This window comes from Hyla sarda, unplaced genomic scaffold, assembly GCF_029499605.1.
Source record: "Hyla sarda isolate aHylSar1 unplaced genomic scaffold, aHylSar1.hap1 scaffold_459, whole genome shotgun sequence".
Lineage (NCBI taxonomy): Eukaryota > Metazoa > Chordata > Amphibia > Anura > Hylidae > Hyla > Hyla sarda.
This window is the reverse complement of record NW_026610472.1, coordinates 100,094-113,859: the sequence shown is the minus strand read 5'-3', so window position 1 is coordinate 113,859 and position 13,766 is coordinate 100,094. Positions and strand designations below refer to the sequence as shown.

Genomic DNA, 13,766 nt, shown 5'->3' with positions numbered 1-13,766 from the left:
ACTAGGAGAACATAAAGTAATGCTGTCCGTCCAGTAAGGGGTTGTCAGGCTGTATTACTAGGAGAACATAAAGTAATGCTGTCCGTCCAGCATCGGGATGTCAGGCTGTATTACTAGGAGAACATAAAGTAATGCTGTCCGTCCAGTAACGGGATGTCAGGCTGTATTACTAGGAGAACATAAAGTAATGCTGTCCGTCCAATAACGGGATGTCAGGCTGTATTACTAGGAGAACATAAAGTAATGCTGTCCGTCCAATAACGGGATGTCAGGCTGTACTACTAGGAGAGTGATGCTGGACATAGGGGCAGACACCCTGGAGACATGATGGGGGCGGGGAGAGGCACAGAACAGTTCTGTCCTATCACTTCCTATGTTTTTTATTATTTTACTCACTGATCCAGCAGAGTAATAACTATAATACAACCCAAAATACTGACCAGGCCCCAGCGAGAATTGAACTCGCGACCCCTGGTTTACAAGACCAGTGCTCTAACCACTGAGCTATGGAGCCTCTTATATATGGAACTGACCAATGAGTCCAGAATGGTGTAAGCCTGGAAGGTACAGGATGGCTCCGCCCACTGGACAACAGACCAATGACGAGCGCTCATGTGTCTCGGGCAGCGCTGATGGATGGCAGCTGTACACACCTGAGAGAGAGTCATGAGCAGGACGTGAAACAGGTTGTATAGAAGAACAATACACAGACATGGTGAAGGAGGGAGCAGTATAGGAGAATTATAAAGGGGCACTCCTATCATAGTATGGACAGTATAGGAGAAATATAAAGGGGCACTCCTATCATAGTATGGACAGTATAGGAGAATTATAAAGGGGCACTCCTATCATAGTATGGACAGTATAGGAGAATTATAAAGGGGCACTCCTATCATAGTATGGACAGTATAGGAGAAATATAAAGGGGCACTCCTATCATAGTATGGGCAGTATAGGAGAATTATAAAGGGGCACTCCTATCATAGTATGGACAGTATAGGAGAAATATAAAGGGGCACTCCTATCATAGTATGGACAGTATAGGAGAATTATAAAGGGGCACTCCTATCATAGTATGGACAGTATAGGAGAAATATAAAGGGGCACTCCTATCATAGTATGGGCAGTATAGGATGATTATAAAGGGGCACTCCTATCATAGTATGGACAGTATAGGAGAATTATAAAGGGGCACTCCTATCATAGTATGGTAAGTATAGGAGAATTATAAAGGGGCACTCCTATCATAGTATGGTAAGTATAGGAGAATTATAAAGGGGCACTTCTATCATAGTATGGTAAGTATAGGAGAATTATAAAGGGGCACTCCTATCATAGTATGGACAGTATAGGAGAATTATAAAGGGGCACTCCTATCATAGTATAGACAGTATAGGAGAATTATAAAGGGGCACTCCTATCATAGTATGGACAGTATAGGAGAATTATAAAGGGGCACTCCTATCATAGTATGGACAGTATAGGAGAATTATAAAGGGGCACTCCTATCATAGTATGGTAAGTATAGGAGAATTATAAAGGGGCACTCCTATCATAGTATGGTCAGTATAGGAGAATTATAAAGGGGCACTCCTATCATAGTATGGTAAGTATAGGAGAATTATAAAGGGGCACTCCTATCATAGTATGGACAGTATAGGAGAATTATAAAGGGGCACTCCTATCATAGTATAGACAGTATAGGAGAATTATAAAGGGGCACTCCTATCATAGTATGGTAAGTATAGGAGAATTATAAAGGGGCACTCCTATCATAGTATGGACAGTATAGGAGAATTATAAAGGGGCACTCCTATCATAGTATGGACAGTATAGGAGAATTATAAAGGGGCACTCCTATCATAGTATGGACAGTATAGGAGAATTATAAAGGGGCACTCCTATCATAGTATGGTAAGTATAGGAGAATTATAAAGGGGCACTCCTATCATAGTATGGTAAGTATAGGAGAATTATAAAGGGGCACTCCTATCATAGTATGGTCAGTATAGGAGAATTATAAAGGGGCACTCCTATCATAGTATGAACAGTATAGGAGAATTATAAAGGGGCACTCCTATCATAGTATGGTCAGTATAGGATAGTTATAAAGGGGCACTCCTATCATAGTATGATCAGTATAAAACTAGGAGAATTATTAAAGGGGCACTAATATCATAGTATGGACAGTATAGGAGAATTATAAAGTGGCACTCCTATCATAGTATGGACAGTATAGGAGAATTATAAAGGGGCACTCCTATCATAGTATGGGCAGTATAGGAGAATTATAAAGGGGCACTCCTATCATAGTATGGACAGTATAGGAGAATTATAAAGGGGAACTCCGATCATAGTATGGACAGTATAGGAGAATTATAAAGGGGCACTCCTATCATAGTATGGACAGTATAGGAGAATTATAAAGGGGAACTCCTATCATAGTATGGACAGTATAGGAGAATTATAAAGGGGAACTCCTATCATAGTATGGACAGTATAGGAGAATTATAAAGGGGCACTCTTATCATAGTATGGTCAGTATAAAACTAGGAGAATTATTAAAGGGGCACTCCTATCATAGTATGGACAGTATAGGAGAATTATGAAGGGGCACTCCTATAATAGTATGGACAATATAGGAGAATTATAAAGGGGCACTCCTATCATAGTATGGTCAGTATAGGAGAATTATAAAGGGGAACTCCTATCATAGTATGATCAGTATAAAACTAGGAGAATTATTAAAGGGGCACTCCTATCATAATATGGTCAGTATAGAACTAGGAGAATTATTAAAGGGGCACTCCTATCATAGTATGGTCAGTATAAAACTAGGAGAATTATTAAAGGGGAACTCCTATCATAGTATTATCAGTATAAAACTAAGAGAATTATTAAAGGGGCACTCCTATCATAATATGGTCAGTATAGAACTAGGAGAATTATTAAAGGGGCACTCCTATCATAATATGGTCAGTATAGAACTAGGAGAATTATTAAAGGGGCACTCCTATCATAATATGGTCAGTATAGAACTAGGAGAATTATTAAAGGGGCACTCCTATCATAGTATGGTTAATATAGAACTAGGAAAAATATAAAGGGGCAATCCTATCATAGTATGGTCAGTATAGCAGAATTTTAAAGGGGCACTCCTCTCATAGTATGATCAGTATAAAACTAGGAGAATTATTAAAGGGGCACTCCTATCATAGAATGGTCAGTATAGGGTAATTATAAAGGGGCACTCCTATCATAGTATGGTCAGTATAGGAGAATTATAAAAGGGCACTCCTATCATAGTATGGACAGTATAGGAGAATTATAAAGGGGCACTCCTATCATAGTATGGTCAGTATAGGAGAATTATAAAGGGGCACTCCTATCATAGTATGCTCAGTATAGGAGAATTATAAAGGGGCACTCCTATCATAGTATGGTCAGTACAGAACTAGGAGAATTATAAAGGGGCACTCATATCATAGTATGGGCAGTATAGGAGAATTATAAAGGGGCACTCCTATCATAGTATGGTCAGTATAGGAGAATTATAAAGGGGCACTCCTATCATAGTATGGTCAGTATAGGAGAATTATAAAGGGGCACTCCTATCATAGTATGGACAGTATAGGAGAATTATAAAGGGGAACTCCTATCATAGTATGGACAGTATAGGAGAATTATAAAGGGGAACTCCTATCATAGTATGGACAGTATAGGAGAATTATAAAGGGGCACTCTAATCATAGTATGGTCAGTATAAAACTAGGAGAATTATTAAAGGGGCACTCCTATCATAGTATGGACAGTATAGGAGAATTATAAAGGGGCACTCCAATCATAGTATGGACAGTATAGGATAATTATAAAGGGGCACTCCTATCATAGTATGGTCAGTATAGGAGAATTATAAAGGGGAATTCCTATCATAGTATGATCAGTATAAAGCTAGGAGAATTATTAAAGGGGCACTCCTATCATAATATGGTCAGTATAGGAGAATTATTAAAGGGGCACTCCTATCATAGTATGGACAGTATAGGAGAATTATAAAGGGGCACTCCTATCATAGTATGGACAGTATAGGAGAATTATAAAGGGGAACTCCTATCATAGTATGGTTAGTATAAAACTAGGAGAATTATTAAAGGGGCACTCCTATCATAGTATGATCAGTATAAAACTAGGAGAATTATTAAAGGGGCACTCCTATCATAATATGGTCAGTATAGAACTAGGAGAATTATTAAAGGGGCACTCCAATCATAATATGGTCAGTATAGAACTAGGAGAATTATTAAAGGGGCACTCCTATCATAGTATGGTTAATATAGAACTAGGAAAAATATAAAGGGGCAATCCTATCATAGTATGGTCAGTATAGCAGAATTTTAAAGGGGCACTCCTATCATAGTATGATCAGTATAAAACTAGGAGAATTATTAAAGGGGCACTCCTATCATAGTATGGACAGTATAGGAGAATTATAAATGGGCACTCCTATCATAGTATGGACAGTATAGGAGAATTATAAAGGGGCACTCCTATCATAGTATGGACAGTATAGGAGAATTATAAAGGGGCACTCCTATCATAGTATGGGCAGTATAGGAGAATTATAAAGGGGCACTCCTATCATAGTATGCTCAGTATAGGAGAATTATAAAGGGTCACTCCTATCATAGTATGGTCAGTATAGGAGAATTATAAAGGGGCACTCCTATCATAGTATGCTCAGTATAGGAGAATTATAAAGGGGCACTCCTATCATAGTATGGTCAGTACAGAACTAGGAGAATTATAAAGGGGCACTCATATCATAGTATGGGCAGTATAGGAGAATTATAAAGGGGCACTCCTATCATAGTATGGACAGTATAGGAGAATTATAAAGGGGCACTCCTATCATAGTATGGTCAGTATAGGAGAATTATAAAGGGGCACTCCTATCATAGTATGGGCAGTATAGGAGAATTATAAAGGGGCACTCCTATCATAGTATGGGCAGTATAGGAGAATTATAAAGGGGAACTCCTATCATAGTATGATCAGTATAGGAGAATTATAAAGGGGCACTCCTATCATAGTATGGGCAGTATAGAACTAGGAGAATTATAAAGGGGCACTCCTATCATAGTATGGGCAGTGTAGAACTAGGAGAATTATAAAGGGGCACTCCTATCATAGTATGGGCAGTATAGAACTAGGAGAATTATAAAGGGGCACTCCTATCATAGTATGGGAAGTATAGGAGAATTAAAAAGGGGCACTCCTATCATAGTATGGTCAGTATAGGAGAATTATAAAGGGGCACTCCTATCACAGTATGGTCAGTATAGGAGAATTATAAAGGGGCACTCCTATCATAGTATGGTCAGTATAGGAGAATTATAAAGGGGCACTCCTATCATAGTATGGACAGTATAGGAGAATTATAAAGGGGCACTCCTATCATAGTATGGACAGTATAGGAGAATTATAAAGGGGCACTCCTATCATAGTATGGGCAGTATAGGAGAATTATAAAGGGGAACTCCTATCATAGTATGATCAGTATAAAACTAGGAAAATTATTAAAGGGGCACTCCTATCATAATATGGTCAGGATAGGAGAATTATTAAAGGGGCACTCCTATCATAGTATGGACAGTATAGGAGAATTATAAAGGGGAACTCCTATCATAGTATGGACAGTATAGGAGAATTATAAAGGGGAACTCCTATCATAGTATGGTCATTATAAAACTAGGAGAATTATTAAAGGGGCACTCCTATCATAATATGGTCAGTATTATGATACGGCCCCTTTATAATTCTCCTATACTGACCATACTATTATAGGAGTGCCCCTTTATAATTCTCCTACTGACCATACTATGATAGGATTGCCCCTTTATATTTTTCCTAGTTCTATATTAACCATACTATGATAGGAGTGCCCCTTTAATAATTCTCCTAGTTCTATACTGACCATATTATGATAGGAGTGCCCCTTTATAATTCTCCTATGCTGCCCATACTATGATAGGAGTGCCCCTTTATAATTCTCCTATACTGACCATACTATGATAGGAGTGCCCCTTTATAATTCTCCTATACTGCCCATACTATGATATGAGTGCCCCTTTATAATTCTCCTATAATTGCCCCTTTATAATTCTCCTATCATAGTATGGACAGTATAGGAGAATTATAAAGGGGCACTCCTATCATAATATGGTCAGTATAGAACTAGGAGAATTATTAAAGGGGCACTCCTATCATAGTATGGTTAATATAGAACTAGGAAAAATATAAAGGGGCAATCCTATCATAGTATGGTCAGTAGGAGAATTATAAAGGGGCAATTATAGGAGAATTATAAAGGGGCACTCATATCATAGTATGGGCAGTATAGGAGAATTATAAAGGGGCACTCCTATCATAGTATGGTCAGTATAGGAGAATTATAAAGGGGCACTCCTATCATAGTATGAGCAGCATAGGAGAATTATAAAGGGGCACTCCTATCATAATATGGTCAGTATAGAACTAGGAGAATTATTAAAGGGGCACTCCTATCATAATATGGTCAGTATAGAACTAGGAGAATTATTAAAGGGGCACTCCTATCATAGTATGGTTAATATAGAACTAGGAAAAATATAAAGGGGCAATCCAATCATAGTATGGTCAGTAGGAGAATTATAAAGGGGCACTCCTATCATAGTATGGTCAGTATAGGAGAATTATAAAGGGGCACTCCTATCATAGTATGGGCAGCATAGGATAATTATAAAGGGGCACTCCTATCTAAGTATGGTCAGTATAGAACTAGAAGAATTATAAAGGGGCACTCCTATCATATTATAGTCAGTATAGGAGAATTATAAAGGGGCACTCCTATCATAGTATGGGCAGTATAGGAGAATTATAAAGGGGCACTCCTATCATAGTATGCTCAGTATAGGAGAATTATAAAGGGGCACTCCTATCATAGTATGGTCAGTACAGAACTAGGAGAATTATAAAGGGGCACTCATATCAGTATAAAACTAGGAGAATTATTAAAGGGGCACTCCTATCATAATATGGTCAGTATAGAACTAGGAGAATTATTAAAGGGGCACTCCTATCATAATATGGTCAGTATAGAACTAGGAGAATTATTAAAGGGGCACTCCTATCATAGTATGGTTAATATAGAACTAGGAAAAATATAAAGGGGCACTCCTATCATAGTATGATCAGTATAAAACTAGGAGAATTATAAAGGGGCACTCATATCATAGTATGGGCAGTATAGGAGAATTATAAAGGGGCACTCCTATCATAGTATGGTCAGTATAGGAGAATTATAAAGGGGCACTCCTATCATAGTATGGGCAGCATAGGAGAATTATAAAGGGGCACTCCTATCTAAGTATGGTCAGTATAGAACTAGAAGAATTATAAAGGGGCACTCCTATCATATTATGGTCAGTATAGGAGAATTATAAAGGGGCACTCCTATCATAGTATGGGCAGTATAGGAGAATTATAAAGGGGCACTCCTATCATAGTATGATCAGTATAGGAGAATTATAAAGGGGCACTCCTATCATAGTATGGGCAGTATAGAACTAGGAGAATTATAAAGGGGCACTCCTATCATAGTATGGGAAGTATAGGAGAATTATAAAGGGGCACTCCTATCATAGTATGGTCAGTATAGGAGAATAATAAAGGGGCACTCCTATCACAGTATGGTCAGTATAGGAGAATTATAAAGGGGCACTCCTATCATAGTATGGTCAGTATAGGAGAATTATAAAGGGGCACTCCTATCATAGTATGGGCAGTATAGGAGAATTATAAAGGGGCACTCCTATCATAGTATGGACAGTATAGGAGAATTATAAAGGGGTGCTCCTATCATAGTATGGACAGTATAGGAGAATTATAAAGGGGCACTGCTATCATAGTATGGTCAGTATAGGAGAATTATAAAGGGGCACTCCTATCATAGTTAGGACAGTATAGGAGAATTATTAAGGGGCACTCCTATCATAGTATGGGCAGTATAGGAGAATTATTAAAGGGACACTCCTATCATAGTATGGTTAATATAGAACTAGGAGAATTATAAAGGGGCACTCCTATCATAGTATGGACAGTATAGGAGAATTATAAAGGGGCACTCCTATCATAGTATGGTCAGTATAGGAGAATTATAAAGGGGCACTCTTATCATAGTATGGTCAGTATAAAACTAGGAGAATTATTAAAGGGGCACTCCTATCATAGTATGGACAGTATAGGAGAATTATAAAGGGGCACTCCTATTATAGTATGGACAGTATAGGAGAATTATAAAGGGGCATTCCTATCATAGTATGGGCAGTATAGAACTAGGAGAATTATAAAGGGGCACTCCTATCATAGTATGGGAAGTATAGGAGAATTATAAAGGGGCACTCCTATCATAGTATGGTCAGTATAGGAGAATAATAAAGGGGCACTCCTATCACAGTATGGTCAGTATAGGAGAATTATAAAGGGGCACTCCTATCATAGTATGGTCAGTATAGGAGAATTATAAAGGGGCACTCCTATCATAGTATGGACAGTATAGGAGAATTATAAAGGGGCACTCCTATCATAGTATGGACAGTATAGGAGAATTATAAAGGGGCACTCCTATCATAGTATGCCCAGTATAGGAGAATTATAAAGGGGCACTCCTATCATAGTATGGTCAGTACACAACTAGGAGAATTATAAAGGGGCACTCCTATCATAGTATGGTCAGTATAGGAGAATGATAAAGGGGCACTCCTATCATAGTATGGTCAGTATAGGAGAATTATAAAGGGGCACTCCTATCATGGTATGGACAGTATAGGAGAATTATAAAGGGGAACTCCTATCATAGTATGGACAGTATAGCAGAATTATAAAGGGGAACTCCTATCATAGTATGGACAGTATAGGAGAATTATAAAGGGGCACTCTTATCATAGTAAGGTCAGTATAAAACTAGGAGAATTATTAAAGGGGCACTCCTATCATAGTATGGACAGTATAGGAGAATTATAAAGGGGAACTCCTATCATAGTATGATCAGTATAAAACTAGGAGAATTATTAAAGGGACACACCTATCATAGTATGATCAGTATAAAACTAGGAGAATTATTAAAGGGGCACTCCTATCATAATATGGTCAGTATAGAACTAGGAGAATTATTAAAGGGGCACTCCTATCATAGTATGGTCAGTACACAACTAGGAGAATTATAAAGGGGCACTCCTATCATAGTATGGTTAATATAGAACTAGGAAAAATATAAAGGGGCAATCCTATCATAGTATGGTCAGTATAGGAGAATTATAAAGGGGCACTCCTATCATAGTATGCTCAGTATAGGAGAATTATAAAGGGGCACTCCTATCATAGTATGGTCAGTATAGGAGAATTATAAAGGGGCACTCCTATCATAGTATGGTCAGTACAGAACTAGGAGAATTATAAAGGGGCACTCATATCATAGTATGGCCAGTATAGGAGAATTATAAAGGGGCACTCCTATCATAGTATGGGCAGTATAGGAGAATTATAAAGGGGCACTCCTATCATAGTATGATCAGTATAGGAGAATTATAAAGGGGCACTCCTATCATAGTATGGGCAGTATAGAACTAGGAGAATTATAAAGGGGCACTCCTATCATAGTATGGGCAGTGTAGAACTAGGAGAATTATAAAGGGGCACTCCTATCATAGTATGATCAGTATAGGAGAATTATAAAGGGGCACTCCTATCATAGTATGGACAGTATAGGAGAATTATTAAGGGGCATTCCTTTCATAGTATGGACAGTATAGGAGAATTATTAAAGGGACACTCCTATCATAGTATGGGCAGTATAGGAGAATTATTAAAGGGACACTCCTATCATAGTATGGTCAGTATAGGAGAATTATAAAGGGGCACTCCTATTATAGTATGGTCAGTACAGAACTAGGAGAATTATAAAGGGGCACTCCTATCATAGTATGGTCAGTATAGGAGAATTATAAAGGGGCACTCCTATCATAGTATGATCAGTATAGGAGAATTATAAAGGGGCACTCATATCATAGTATGGGCAGTATAGGAGAATAATAAAGGGACACTCCTATCATAGTATGGTCAGTATAGGAGAATTATAAAGGGGCACTCCTATCATAGTATGGACAGTATAGGAGAATTATAAAGGGGCACTCCTATCATAGTATGGTCAGTGTAGGAGAATTATTAAGGGGCACTCCTATCATTGTATGATAAGTATAAAACTAGGAGAATTATAAAGGGGCACTCCTATCATAGTATGGTCAGTACAGAACAAGGAGAATTATAAAGGGGCACTCCTATCATAGTATGGTCATTATAGAACTAGGAGAATTATAAAGAGGCACTCCTATCATAGTATGGTAGTATAGGAGAATTATAAAGGGGCACTCCTATCATAGTATGGTCAGTATAGGAGAATTATAAAGGGGCACTCCTATCATAGTATAGTCAGTATAGGAGAATTATAAAGGGGCACTCCTATCATAGTATGGTCAGTATAGGAGAATTATAAAGGGGCACTCTTATCATAGCATGGTCAGTATAGAACAAGGAGAATTATAAAGGGGCACTCCTATCATAGTATGGTCAGTATAGGAGAATTATAAAGGGGCACTCCTATCATAGTATGGGCAGTATAGGAGAATTATAAAGAAGCACTCTGATCACTGATCACCATACAATACTAATCACTGATCACCATACAATACTAATCACTGATCACCATACAATACTAACCACTGATCACCATACAATACTAATCACTGATCACCATACAATACTAATCACTGATCACCATACAATACTAACCACTGATCACCATACAATACTAACCACTGATCACCATACAATACTAATCACTGATCACCATACATACTAACCACTGATCACCGTACAATACTAATCACTGATCACCATACAATACTAATCACTGATCACCATACAATACTAACCACTGATCACCATACAATACTAATCACTGATCACCATACAATACTAATCACTGATCACCATACAATACTAATCACTGATCACCATACAATACTAATCACTGATCACCATACAATACTAACCACTGATCACCATACAATACTAATCACTGATCACCATACTATACTAACCACTGATCACCATACAATACTAATCACTGATCACCATACAATACTAACCACTGATCCCCATACAATACTAACCACTGATCACCATACAATACTAATCACTGATCACCATACAATACTAATCACTGATCACCATACAATACTAATCACTGATCACCATACAATACTAATCCCTGATCACCATACAATACTAATCCCTGATCACCATACAATACTAACCACTGATCACCATACAATACTAACCACTGATCACCGTACAATACTAACCACTGATCACCATACAATACTAATCACTGATCACCATACAATACTAACCACTGATCCCCATACAATACTAACCACTGATCACCATACAATACTAACCACTGATCCCCATACAATACTAACCACTGATCACCGTACAATACTAATCCCTGATCACCATACAATACTAACCACTGATCACCATACAATACTAATCACTGATCACCATACAATACTAACCACTGATCCCCATACAATACTAACCACTGATCACCATACAATACTAACCACTGATCCCCATACAATACTAACCACTGATCACCGTACAATACTAATCACTGATCACCATACAATACTAACCACTGATCACCATACAATACTAATCACTGATCACCATACAATACTAACCACTGATCCCCATACAATACTAACCACTGATCACCATACAATACTAATCACTGATCACCATACAATACTAATCACTGATCACCATACAATACTAATCACTGATCACCATACAATACTAATCCCTGATCACCATACAATACTAACCACTGATCACCATACAGTACTAATCACTGATCATTATACAATACTAATCACTGATCACCATACAGTACTAATCACTGATCACCATACAATACTAATCACTGATCACCATACAATACTAATCACTGATCACCATACAATACTAATCACTGATCACCATACAATACTAATCACTGATCACCATACAATACTAACCACTGATCACCATACAATACTAATCACTGATCACCATACAATACTAATCACTGATCACCATACAATACTAATCACTGATCACCATACAATACTAATCACTGATCACCATACAATACTAACCACTGATCACCATACAATACTAATCACTGATCACCATACAATACTAATCACTGATCACCATACAATACTAATCACTGATCACCATACAATACTAATCACTGATCACCATACAATACTAACCACTGATCACCATACAATACTAACCACTGATCACCATACAATGCTAACCACTGATCACCATACAATACTAATCACTGATCACCATACAATACTAATCACTGATCACCATACAATACTAATCACTGATCACCATACAATACTAATCACTGATCACCATACAGTACTAACCACTGATCACCATACAATACTAATCACTGATCACCATACAGTACTAACCACTGATCACCGTACAATACTAATCACTGATCACCATACAATACTAATCACTGATCACCATACAATACTAACCACTGATCACCATACAATACTAATCACTGATCACCATACAATACTAATCACTGATCACCATACAATACTAACCACTGATCACCATACAATACTAACCACTGATCACCATACAATACTAACCACTGATCACCGTACAATACTGATCACCATACAATACTAATCACTGATCACCATACAATACTAACCACTGATCACCATACAATACTAATCACTGATCACCATACAATACTAATCACTGATCACCATACAATACTAATCACTGATCACCATACAATACTAACCACTGATCACCATACAATACTAACCACTGATCACCATACTATACTAATCACTGATCACCATACAATACTAACCACTGATCACCGTACAATACTAATCACTGATCACCATACAATACTAATCATTGATCACCATACAATACTAATCACTGTTCACCATACAATACTAACCACTGATCACCATACAATACTAACCACTGATCACCATACAATACTAATCACTGACCACCATACAATACTAACCACTGATCACCATACAATACTAATCACTGATCACCATACAGTACTAATCACTGATCACCATACAATACTAACCACTGATCACCATACAATACTAATCACTGATCACCATACAATACTAATCACTGATCACCATACAATACTAACCACTGATCACCATACAATACTAATCACTGATCACCATACAATACTAACCACTGATCACCATACAATGCTAACCACTGATCACCGTACAATACTAATCACTGATCACCATACAATACTAATCACTGATCACCATACAATACTAACCACTGATCACCATACAATACTGTTACGCCGAGCGCTCCGGTTCCCCGCTCCTCCCCGGAGCGCTCGCTACACTCTCTCCGCTGCAGCGCTCCGGTCAGATCCACTGACCCGGGGCGCTGCGATTCTGCTGCCAGCCGGGATGCGATTCGCGATGCGGGTAGCGCCCGCTCGCGATGCGCACCCCGGCTCCCGTACCTGACTCGCTCTCCCTCGGTCCTGTCCCGGCGCGCGCGGCCCCGCTCCCTAGGGC

The 13,766-nt window shown here is 38.1% G+C and overlaps 1 non-coding gene across 1 annotated transcript; it reads right to left on the bottom strand.

Annotated features, from left to right (window-relative positions):
- Positions 1-441: 441 nt before the first annotated feature.
- TRNAT-UGU (transfer RNA threonine (anticodon UGU)) lies at positions 442-514 on the bottom strand. Its single transcript has one exon. It is a non-coding gene; the product is annotated as a tRNA-Thr (tRNA).
- Positions 515-13,766: the final 13,252 nt, after the last annotated feature.